This window comes from Cornus florida, unplaced genomic scaffold, assembly GCF_030987335.1.
Source record: "Cornus florida cultivar Cherokee Brave unplaced genomic scaffold, ASM3098733v1 CherokeeBrave_3.0.0_Hap2_Chr06, whole genome shotgun sequence".
Lineage (NCBI taxonomy): Eukaryota > Viridiplantae > Streptophyta > Magnoliopsida > Cornales > Cornaceae > Cornus > Cornus florida.
In genome coordinates, this window is record NW_026775576.1 from 62295505 (window position 1) to 62308566 (window position 13062).

At 38.4% G+C, this 13062-nt stretch overlaps 1 pseudogene; it reads right to left on the reverse strand.

Annotated features, from left to right (window-relative positions):
* Positions 1 to 285: 285 nt before the first annotated feature.
* Positions 286 to 383, reverse strand: LOC132315172 (small nucleolar RNA R71; annotated as a pseudogene).
* Positions 384 to 13062: the final 12679 nt, after the last annotated feature.

Below are 13062 nucleotides of genomic sequence, written 5' to 3' on the forward strand. Positions count from 1 at the left end.
TGTTTGACTAAGTGCATTGAGCTAGAAGGTGAGCAAAGGAGCATTTTAAGCAAGGAGCTAAGCAAAAGCAAGGAGAAAGCTAAAATCTAAAAAATTTGCAAGGCTAAAATTGAAAAGTGAATTGAAGTGCTAAAGGACCCTTTGTAAAATTTTTCCATTCACCCTTAAAGATAAGGCAAAATATTGGTTTAACAATCTTAGACCTTTTTCAATAATTTCTTGGGCAGAAATGCAGCAAGAGTTCTTGAAAAAGTACTATCTGGTTTCTAAGACTAATGCCATGAGAACCTCAATTCGAGAGTTTTCACACGGGGATGGAGAACGTTCCATGAGGCATGGGAAAGATTTAATGAATTGCTTAGGAAGTGTCCACATCATGACATGCCCAAATGGCAATTAGTTCAATATTTCTTTGAGAGTTTATCCGATAATTACAAGGGCATGGTTGATGCTTCCATGGGTGGCTCTTACATTGATAGGCATAAGGATGACGTGTGGAATCTTTATAAGAGTATGAGTGAAAATTCTTTGCATCGAACTTTATCTTTTAAGAATGGTAGGAATTCAAGTGGAAGGAAGAGTGGTGGCTTACATCAAGTTGACCATTCCAATGAAATAGCCGTCGAGATGAAATCCTTATCTCGAAGGTTTGATCAATTCTTGATCAACCAAAACTCAGCAAATCAAGTATCTTCCATCCCGAACCATTCCCATTATGCATCCAATGAATCATGTATGACTTGTTCAAGTGTTTTACATTCTACTTCTAATTGTCCCCATAGACATGTGCAAAGTGAGCATCATGAATAAGTCAATGCAGCTTTTGTTAATCAAGGGAACAATCCTTATGGCAATTACTATAATCTTAGTTGGAGGAATCACTCGAATTTCTCTTGGAGAAACCAAGGGGAAGGCTCAAACCCTTCCCAAGGTAGTTTTCAAGGAAAGTACATTCCACCTCTAATGCAAGGCCAATGATCACAAGGATATAGACCATATCAATCACAAGGAAATCAATTTTCTGATTCTCATTTTCCTAATCAACCATCATATTCTCAAGAAAATTCTAGGAGTCTCGCTTTTGAAGAGAAAGTTTTGACCGCTCTAGGCACTCTAGAGGTGAACACTCAATTGCTTCATTCTCATTCTCAATCCATTGCTAAGCTAAAAACCCAAGTAGGGCAAATAACTAGTACTTTAAATGCTAGAGAGAAATGGAAAATGCCTTTGAATGCCCCACCAAAGCAACAATGTGTTGTGGAGACTCATTCCTCATCGGAAAGTCCTATAATAGAGTATGTCAATGCGGTGACAACCTTGAGAAGTAGGAGAATCATTGACAACCAAGTAGGTGTGTCCAATGAAGAGAGTGAACCAGTGCAACCACAAGTTGACACCCGTCCCGTTTCACATCATATTCCTCCTTCATTGTATATACATGATCTTTCAAATGAGAATGTGTTGAAAAGTGATTTGAAAAGTGATCTTGAAAAGAAAAATTTGCAAAATGATTTCAAAACTTCTTGTGTTGAAGAGACTTCAAGGAAAAATTCTGAAAAAGTTTTTGAGCCAAGAGCTCCATTTCCGGATGCCTTAAAATGATCCATTTCAATTGATAAGCAAAAGGCCAAAACAAATGAAATTATGGATGTGTTTAGGTAAGTGAAGGTTAACCTTCCGCTTTTGGATGCAATCAAGCGAATTCTGGCTTATGCCAAGTTTTTAAAAGATCTTTGCACCCAAAAGAGGAAAAACAAAAGCCAAGCACCTAGAAAAGTGGTCTTGACCAAGCAAGTGAGCTTTATTTTGCAACATAACACTCTTCCAAAGTTCAAGAACCCCGGTTCACTTACTACTTCATACATCATTGGTGACCATGTCATTAATCAGGCTCTCCTTGATTTAGGAGCAAGTGTTAACCTTCTTCCATACTCGGTATATGTCAAATTAGGCTTAGGAGACTTGAAACTGACGTCAATGGTTTTACAACTTGCCAACCGATCCATCAAAAAGCCTAGGGGTTTCATTGAGGATGTATTGATTAAAATTGATAAATTTTTCTTCCCCGTTGATTTCGTTGTCATTGACACGGAACCGGTCCCGAATCCTAAAAGCCAAATTCTCGTTATCCTTGGCCGTCATTTCTTGGCAACCACAAATGCTAACATTAATTGTAGGAGGGGGATAATGAAGATTTCATTTGGCCATATAAAGGTGAAGTTGAATATCTTTAATCCAACCCCGAATTCATTTGACAAACATGAAGAAGTGAATGTTGTAGAGAAATATTATGACCATGAATGTGAAAGAATAGAGTCTTTGTGTGAAACCAAAATTTCAAAAAGTTTATCTTCAACCCTGAATTCAAAGAAAGTTGTTTTAAAATCTTGTTTTGAAAGGGCATGGAAGCCCAAAGATCATGTTGACCAAGGACTAAAAATTTCTTTTGAGCCTAATCCAACAAGTTCTCTAAGAACCATTTGTTGGGTGGAGTTCAAAGTACTTATCACCCCATTAAGGAGGGGAAGCACTATAAGATGTTTGATCTGGGCTAAAAGAGCCCAACGTCTTGCTAGAGACGTTAAAGACTAGTACATTTCGTAGGGTGTCACAACCCTATTCCTCCCTCATTTCTATTTTAAATTTCATTTCTTGCGAAGTCTAGATATTTGCTTTAGGTTTATATACATTGCCAGGAACTGTGATTAGGATTGCATGCACTTTCATGTTGAAAATGAGCATTTTGTTCCTGTTGGATCGATCTTAAAAGAGGTTCGATCGATTGAACTCCATACCTGCATCTAACCTGCATCCAATCACCTCTCTGTCCAATCCTTGGAAGAAAACCTGCATATTTCAGCTCTCTGTCCCATTGTTCGAACTTGTTCCTAGATCGATCTTTAGTTCTTTAATCGATCCAACTTCATCTTGGATCGATCTGCAGTCTCAACACTTAGAAAAATTTTGAACCTGCATCCACCCTCTACAAAAGGCCTCTCTGTCCCATCGTTAGAACATGTCTACAGGTTTTTACATGTTCGATCGATTTGACTCTCTCTGAGATCGATCTCTGTTCTTTGATTTACTGTTTTGACTTTAAGTTTAAAAACTCCAAAAATATTTTATTCTGAATTAAAGAAAGAAAAAAAAGGGGGGAGGGGGGGGGGGGGGTTCAAAGTTTTCAAAAATACTTTTATTTCTTGTATTTTTTATTTTTGTCTATTATTTTTCAAAAATCCCAAAAATATTTTCTTTTCTTTTATTTTACTTTATATTTCAAAATTTCCAAAAAAATAATTCTTTTATTTTCTTTTATTTTACTCAGTTTATTTTTATTTTATTTAGTTTTATTTTTCAAAAATCAAATCCAAAATATATATATATATATTTTTTCATTTTTAATTTTTGATTTTTAATTTTCAAAAATTCAAAAGCTTAAAAAACAATTTTGTCTTTTAGTAAGGAGAGATCGATACTAGTTCGATCGATCTAAGATTTCAGTTCGATCGATCGAACTGAAGAGGGAATGTTTCTAAAAATAGAGGCCAAAGGTTATTTCAGATCGATTCAAAGATCAATCCAAAAAACCCTGGCTTCCCCTCGCCGCTGCAACCCCACTCTTCCCATCCTTCAGCAAGTGCTCCGGCGATTCCATCATGCCTGAATCTCTCTCCCTCATCTCGGATCTCAGATTTCATCTCTCTCCTTCGATCCACTTCTCTCTCGGTTTTGGGTAAGATTTGAGTTCTTCCCTTTGATTTCAAGCTTCATGTTGATGAATCCATACTTTCTATGTTAGATCTAAGATGTTATGATGATGTTCTTGCCATTTTTGAAGCTTTGAACCTATGTATATATGTGTATATATATGTATATATATCATTTTATATTTTTGGTTTTAATTTTTGATTTTGGGGGTCACGGGCCTAATCAAGTGACCAAAATTGTTGTGTAGAGGAGCCACGAGCTTGCTTGTGAGGCCCCCGTGCCATCCATGTCACAGATCTGTGACTTTTCAAATTTCACCTCATAATTCGATCGATCGAACTTTTTCTTAGATCGATCTGTAATAGATCGATCTCACTTATTCAAGATCGGTCGAACTTACATTGATCTCATATTTTTGTGATCGATCGAACTTCATAGATTTACATCACACACTTCACACACCATCTCTTGTGTTTTATGCTATCTCATACATGCCCAATGACTGTGTTTTCCACATTGGATGCATTCCATACTTATACTATCTAGCATGCTTCACATCATGTCACTTATTCCTTGTCACTTGTATAGATTCATGTTCCTTATCTGTTTTGTCTATCTTATTTGGCATACATGATTCTATAAACTGTGCTTTAAATCTTTATATCGGTACTGACTTGTTCTGTAAGTTTTCCTTTTATTTTGTTGGCCATGGCTAGGGTCAAGACTTTTGCCCGTGGACATTATCATCGTAGAGTTAGGCGGAGATTAGACGACCAGGCAGGTCCATTTCACGTCCACGACCCCATTCCTAAGCCAGAGCCAGAGCAGATACAAGACCAGCCAGAGGCAGATACACCTCAATCCCCATCCGCTGACTCTAGATTACAGTTTCCGACTGAGGCATCTTCTTCATAGGCTGATGCTGAGGCTGAGTACATACCATCTCCATCACCACCACCAGCTCAGCCAGCCCAGGACTTAGACCGGCCATTACCGAGATACTCATGCCTTCAGGTGGCGCATGAGTCGGTCTTCGATATGGACTTCTTCTCTCGGTCTGTTCTTACGAGGGCAGCATATGATGACATAGACCGGAGGGGTATTTTAGCCATATTAGTCCATGTTACATATCCAGTGTACCCGAGGTTGGTTCGGATGTTCTTCCAGAACCTCCAACCTGCCTTGAGTAACCTAAGGGAGCTACGAACTACCATTGACGGCCACCCCATCAGTATCACTGTGGACACTCTATCCAGATCTTGCCGATGTCCACATATATGCACTCCTGATCTCGAGGCTACATATCCTACTCTATGGAGGCCTTTCTATGTCGACATGGTAGTGGCATTCACAGGTTACTATGTAGCTGGCGAGACTTTTGCCACGCGCACTTATCTGCCATACGACCTGTGGTTCTTCGATTCGGTTTTATTCCGAAATGTATTCATGGCCGGCCACAAAATACAAAGGCGCGGCGACTATCTGATAGCTCTGTACGCCTTCTGTATTCCGAAATGTATCCATTCCTGCGCTCATCTGGAGCGTTATGATGAAGTTATATGTTGATCACATCAGTAAGGCCAAGCCCAAATGGGCTAAGTATCTCCCATTTGGCTATCTCATTACACAGATATTACGGGACCAGTGTTATCCTTTCCAGCACCAGGAGCGTACTGAGGCTGGGGCCTGCTTGTTCAAGAAGAAGAACTGGGATAAGAGCTACAAGGCTCTTATCAAGAGTCTATAGGAGGATGCTGCAGAAGCAGCTGAGGAGCTTGAGATAGAGGAGATGGAGCAAGCAGCAGCAACAGAACAGGCGGCGGATGATGTACCAGTCGATCCGGCTGCCATGCATATGAACATTGATTTAGAGCAACCCGTAGAGGACCCAGAGCATCACTCTTCAGTTGGGTCGCCCATTTATGATGAGGAGTAGGCTCAGGATCATCACTCTCCTGATCCAGCAGCACTTGAGGCTCCAGTTCAGATACCCAGCTTCGGAGAGCATCTTCAGACTCTGGAGGATGGCATGGTTTCCATTTGGGCTGATATTGCTTCACTCCATATGGATGTTATAGCCGCATTGCTAGATTTATCCAGAGACATCCGCGGAGCACGCTTTACCCGTCCTACCTCCTTTCATAATTTTTATATCTCCTTCTCATTTTATATCTGTGATTTGACTGTTATATTTATGATACTATTATATTTTTGAGGCCAATCTGTCGGCCCTATTCCTGTGATGTACTATATATACTGTTTCCATTTTCTATATTATGCATAATATTTTTGGATGTCTGGATTTTATATTGATATATCTGTTTGTGATTGACTCCATCAGGTGCATTCTAGTGATTTCAGTGAGAAAGTGTCACAAAATTTTCAGGACCATCCTTATTTCTCTCTCATTACTTTATTTGACTTTCCCATTTACACTTGCATGTCCACTGTGCACTATTATTATCCCCTTTGTTGTCTAATGAACTTTTATCCTAGTGCCATCTTTTCAGGACCACAATTAATCCCAAGTTTGGGGGGGTTATGCCACCTACTTTGGATACTTGTGTCCCGGCCATTCTTTGTTTAGCTGCACTGGTATACTCTTTTCTTTGTTCTCATTGTACATTGAGTCCATTGTGCTATTTAAGTTTGGGGGTGTAATGGTGTTAATTGCAGTATTTGCTTTAACTTCAACATTTTGAGCATGACTTGTGTATTTGAGGGATTGTTTATTATTGGTCCATACTAGCCATGATTTTGATCTTTTGAGGACTATATTGCTTAAAATTTAAAAATTGTTTGACTTGAGAGTCCAACACTCCTTGTATGCCTTATGAATGCCATTTATGGGTAAATTTTTCGAAAGATTGATATCATGTTTGCACTTGTGGTCCACATCATCCTGATTTTGTGATTGTTTTGAGATTCACTATAGGATTCTACACTAGCATTCATTTGTGGGGCACATGCTTTGTTGATTATTGAATTGGTTATATCCTAATTGGGCTAGTAGTGTATTAAAAGCTTTCATTTTAATAAAGGTGGATAACAAACCCTTTTCATTGAGTAGCCGGGATTCTAGCCTCATCAAGCACAGAATTTTTCGCGCCGAAAGGTGGAGGGCCCAAATTCTAGGTTAATAATTGAATGTTAAAAAAAAAATAATAAAATAAAAAAAGAAAAAAAGAAAAAGAAAAAGAAAAAGTTGTTGCAAAAGTAATAAAAAAGTGAGGACTTTTCCCAAAAGGTGAGAAATGGTAAATGATTAGATGCAGGTTGTCTTGATTTGAGCTTGTAAGTCCTTAGGGGTGTTTAAACACCTAATGCCCTAAAGTCGTCTGGTTTGGGAGTTATTGACCTAACGCTTGACCTCATGAATCGCTAGAAAGCTTAATAGATCAACACATTGCACTATGTTTCCATCTTTGATCCTTAAGGATAAAAAAAAAAAAAAAAAAAAAAAAAAAAAAAAAAAAAAAAAATTGAGTGAAAAGATTAAGCACACCTAGATGAATAAAGCTTTAATAAAATGTCTACTTTTTGTCTTGATGATCGGTACTAGATTTGTGTGCTAGTTTGAGGGTAAGGATGTGATCATTTCTTTAGTTGGCTTAGATAGCAACATATTTGATGCCGGTTCACTCAAAAAGGATTCTAGAGTTGTTTTGATTTGCATGATCATTTTCTTGATGTGTGGAGGATCATACTTGCTTGCTTGATGTTAAAATTTTGGAAGATTGCTTGGAAAGAGTTGAAAAATTGCATACTTGAGGTAGTTTTCTCCGAATGCTTGTTTGCAATATTGGTGTCTCTTTTGTGAGAATGAGCTTAATGTTTGTGGGTATCATTTCTAGAAACCCTCACGAGACTTCACTCGCCCACTAGGGGTAACCTAGGGGTTTAAAAGGCTTGTTACATGTGCTAAATGTAATCGTGTTCCCTATGAAAGTGGCATTATCCATTTATTGCTTTCTAGTTATAGTTGTTTAGTTGTTCATTTCATTCATTTACTTAGTAGTTCATTGCTAGGGACTAACAATATTTAAGTTTAGGGGTGTGATGAGCACTGAAAAGTGCGCATTTAAACCCCTTATGCTTAGGTATTCTAGAACCTTTATCTATCTTATTTTTCCGCTTGAGATGAATCAAAGAAAGGAGCAAAGTGGGAGCAAAATGAAGCAAGTGGTGGAAATTCAGCAAGTTCGATCAATCCAACAAAGATTCCATCTTATCCAGTTATACCACCACACCTACCACTTTTGTCTCTTTCCCAAAAATACCAAAATATCTCAGATTTGTCATTATCCAAAAAGGCGCCACCATAGAGGATCGATCCAGCTTAAGTTCGATAGATCTCAGCCATGTTCGATCGATCTCAGATAATGCTCAATCGATCAAACTTCCTCAAGTGCGAGAAAATTCAATTTCCAGCTTATTAAAAGTTGTCTCATATCCAATCATTGGGAGGAATATTGGTGTACGAGCCCAAGTCATTGGGGGTGACATTTTAACCTATCTATATAAGGAATATGAGCCATTCTTGATATACATACATATACATACTAAAGAGACTTTTGACACAATTGACATATCATATTCTTAGTGAGGAAGAAAAGAAGAGAGGAGGCTAGAGACACAAGCTTGGAGTTCTTCCATCAACTAAGAAGATGAGCAATTTCTACCATGGAGTTAGCCCTTGAGGGTTGGAGGACACTATCCATGAGTGGCTAGACATCCTCTTGGGGCTAGAGTTAGCCCTAAGCATGCTTTCTACATCTTAATTTATGTATTTTTGAGGGGATTTGTATTATGATATATGTTTTGATATTTTTATATACATAGATCTTGTTTATTCAATGATTTGTGTGGTTTAATGCTTCCAATTGATCATTTTATTCTATCTATATGTCTATGTATGCTAGAATAGATGTTCATGTGTTTGTCTCTAGATTTTGTGTTATTGATGCATGTCTATGTGTATTGATGCTATAGATCTAGAGATTGTCAAGACATAGTGCTTAATAGAATGCTCTTAGGGTTTATTTGATGGTTCATACTCATTTCTTGATGGATTGTGCCTCTTTCTTAGTTTAATTAGTTTAATTTCATGTCATTAACTTAATTATAGTGCAGTTGTAGTTTAGATGTTAAATGGGAGGACAATCCATGCTTGATGTTTGATGTTCTATACTTATGAAAACAAATAGCATATGTCTCTAACCTTGTGATGTGTTTGGATTGTGAGCTTAAAGAAAGGATTAATGGATTAGTTTGATATATTGTGCTATCCACCATGTTGCTTAGACAATATATACTTAATTAGTCATCATGCTTGTTGAAACAACCACACACACACATACTATTGTTGCAATACATGTTTCCCCTCTCATTAATCATTTGTTAAGGGTGTAGAAAAGCTATGCTTAGTGGTGATCTCTAAACCCTAAGACCTCTCTCTCTTATTTTCTCTCTATTACATTTAATTGTTTACTTTAGTTTAAATTGCATCTTAGTATAATTCAATCACCAACCAATCTTTTGATCACACGACCTACTAACCCTAATCTCGATTCGACAACCTAATACGACCCACCAATCCCTTGGGACAATCCCTACTCGCCCTAACTATATTTTTTGTTAAAGGTAGTAGTGGCAAATTATAAATGTAAAACTTAGCCACACTCATCTTAGAACACTTTTTAAGCGTTAACACCAGGCGTGTTGTGCCTTGGGAGACCGTTGTTTTATTTCTTGCTTCTGTATCTGGATCCATTATCGGGTCAATCTTCGGTTCATCACAAGACGCACTGGCTTGAAAATTCAGGGCCGTCACAGGTAGTATCAGAGCTCCTAGGTTCGAAAACCTTAGGACGATTGGTTTTGGGTGCATATCATGCTTGTGTTGCCAAGCTTTATGTGTTTATGCGCTTTATGATAACATATTTATGTGCTTATGTGCTATATGTGACATGCTGTTTGTTTAGCATGATTTAATTCTAATGTAAAGAGCATGACATATGATGTATGCTAGATTTGATTTGTACATGCATAATTGTTTTCCATATTTGGTAGGACTTGGGATTAGTCATGGGATGTTTGAGTTGAGGTTAAGTCGTTTGGTAAGTTTGCACTTAGTGCAATGGTTGGTATGTCGAGTTATGGTCAGGTACTCTTCTTTGATGTCTTTGGCAATTGTCAGCATGGTTTTACAATAGTTCAAGTCATTATTAGCCTAGCGTTGGCTTTAGATAGGTAAAGGGTCACCTTTTGTTTAGGCTTTCATGAGGTGAGTCATTTAGTATTGCTATAGTGCTGGCCATGATGAGGTTGTGGACCTCTTAGGCTCCTTGTTTGTTTGGGAAGGTTCCTCTGAGATTGTAATTTTTGTGGGTGGGTACGTTTGTAGGCAAGTGCATGGCACTGTCATGCTATCGTACTGGCTAGCTACAAGCGCAGTTCGGATGGAATCAACTTTGGTTTTTGTTCCGATGGCGTAGTCTTTTTTGTTGGCGATGATGTGAGTTTTGTTTTGAGTGTTTGGTGTTGAGACGGTGATTGATGGTCATTTTGGGGATGATTTTATAGATTGATTTGGTTGTCTGATTGTATAGCTAGAATAGCCATTTCGTTTGAGTTCTCCTTGCGTGATGACGCTTTTGGGATTGAGTTGATTGATCGATGTTTTGGGGTTAGTTAGAGCATTGCATTATTCGTGTCACTTGTAGTGTCACCTTTAGATTTGGAGATGGATTATCAGAGTCTTACCATTGTGGTAAGGGCTCACATTTGTTTGAGACAGGTTGTTGTTACATTGGTTTTTGGAGTCAGATTATAGCTATGACTTGTTTTCTTTTTTACTTGGACACTATAGGACACGATGTCCATAGGGTTCATTGTTTCATCATTTTATCTTCTGTAGTTTCGTTTACTTTCATGTCAGTAGTATGATTTATGTTATTGCGATGCATAAGTAGGTGGAGGTCTATTCACATTTATTTTCTTGTTGTGTGACATCAGCATGCCTTACATATATGCTTAGAGATGTCATGTTGTCACTGTACTTTAATGACATGCTTTTGTGTTTAAGTGGAGACGTGCCGCATGTACTCTTGACTTTATCTATGTGAGTAGATTTACTTATTGGGTAGTTGCCTTCCTTGTTATATGCATGACTTCCATGTTTGGTTTTCCTATTTGTTTCCCTCGGTCGCGCGTAGTTTGTATGCCGTTTTCAGTAATGGTTTCATTGTGAGATTCCTTGTAGAGGAGTTGTCACATTTGTTTTATCTTGATCTGTCTACTTCCCTAAGGTGGGAAGAATACTCCATCTTCATGTTCATCGTGTTAACACTTGTTCTTCTTTTTCTTGGTTCGTGTTTAGGATTTCACAAGGAGTGAGTCTCTTTTCTTCTTCGCCTTGTGCACGGTTTTGGGGTTGGTTGGTTCATGAAGATTGCCGCTGTTGTCTTGAGTCCTTGATGAGGATTTGGTGGATTTTGGTTGACTTACTCCCATATAGGGGGGGAAGTCTTTGACTTTGTTATCTTTTGTTTCAGAGGTGGAGTTGTGGTGTTGTCCTTCTTAGGATTAGTGGTTCCTTTCCTTCATGTCTTCCCTTGGGGAGTTTTTGCCATGGTTGTTGACGGAGTTGTGGTGCTCAGAGTAAGTTGATTTGTGTGAGATCATTTTACGAGGACTTGTGTCCATATCATTGAGGATTTGTTTGATTTGTAAGGTGAGCTCGATGCTCTTTTGAGGATGTCTTTTAGAGACTTGCTTTGGTTTTTAGAGACCTTGATGTGTTTGACTCTTAGGAGAAGTTTTGGGGGATTGCTGTTGGATATGACTTGTTTGTGGGCTTTCTCGTCCTAGTTATGGCTAGGCATAGTTTTAAGGAATCGTAGTTCCAGTAACTGTTTATGGACTGAAATTAAGGAATTTTGATTTAGCTTGGTGATGCTAAACACGGTTTTGAGAGACTTGTTTTGTGACTTTGGTTGTCAGGATTTTGATGTGTGTGTCACGCGGTGGACTTATTTTTCGAGGATTTAGTTATTCGTGATAGGGATTTTGATCCGATGTTTGATTCCGGTGTGGTTTTGTAGTTGATATGTTTCAAAAAGATATGTGGGACTTTCGATGAAATGTCTTGTAGTGGGGTTCGTTTTGATTCCTGGTGGTGTTGATTTGTTTGTCAAGCTTTGGATTTTTGATTGATGTTGTTAATAGGACTGTTTTGAGACGTTAAAGTTATTGGTTTTGTTGTATTAAGGATTGAGACCTTAAGCCGGACGGTATCTGTAGCATAGTCGTTAGGGTTTTGAGAGTGGCCAGGATGTCGACGTCTTTGGACCATGTCTCAACTCTTATGGAATGCCGAGTTACCGGATTTCTTTTGGAAATGATAATTCATGACATTGATGTCATTTGTATTGAGAGGTTTCATGGGTAGACCTAGTGGGGGCAGGTTATGCCCATTTTTACTCTCAGTTGCAGTAGCAGTGGGTCGGCAGCACTGTAGCAGTCATGACCTTCTTTTTGTTTTTGACCTTTTTCCCTCGTTCGGACTCCAAATCGAGTAAAGTTTTTTTTTAAACTTGACTATTTTTTTGCTGTCTTTCTAAAGGTGTGTTTGGTTGCACCCAAATCTTTTTAAATAATTACCAGTTTACCCTTTTTGCTTTATATGTCCGTTTTTCTTTGTTTTGTCGTTTCTCCTTCGTCCGAACTCCGAAACATGCGATTCTTGAGTCCATCTTGATTAATTTTTCATTGTCTTCCTAGTGATGTGCTCGGTGGCACCCGAGTTCATATTTTTTAGAAAATTACCATTTTGCCCCTGGGGGGTTATTTGTTATATTTCTGATCTTTTGTTTCCGCGCCAGTTCTCATTGAGTTCTTCGACCTCTTGGAAGGTCATCAAAGTATCTTAGAGGCGTGTTGTGCCTTGGGAGACTGTTGTTTTATTTTTTGCTTCCGCATCTGGATCCGTTATCGGGTCAATCTTTGGTTCATCACAGGACGCACTGGCTTAAAAATCCAGGGTCGTCACACATAATAAGCCTAAGTTTGTCAAGTTTGATGATGATCCAGAGAGCATAGACGTGGAGCAGACAGATGAGGGTTCTTGGCCAGAACTCACAGAGCATAGTTCACCACGGATTCTAACTCCTAAGCCTATACCTAAAAGGTCCATGCGACCTCATATACCGAATCGAAAATATTTGGATTATGTGTTGCTCACAGATGATGGTGAGCTTGAAATCTATGATGAAGTATGTTAGGTTGAAGATGCTAGTAAGTGGGAGCTTGTAATGAAATATGAGATAAAGTCCCTTATCTCCAACAAAACAT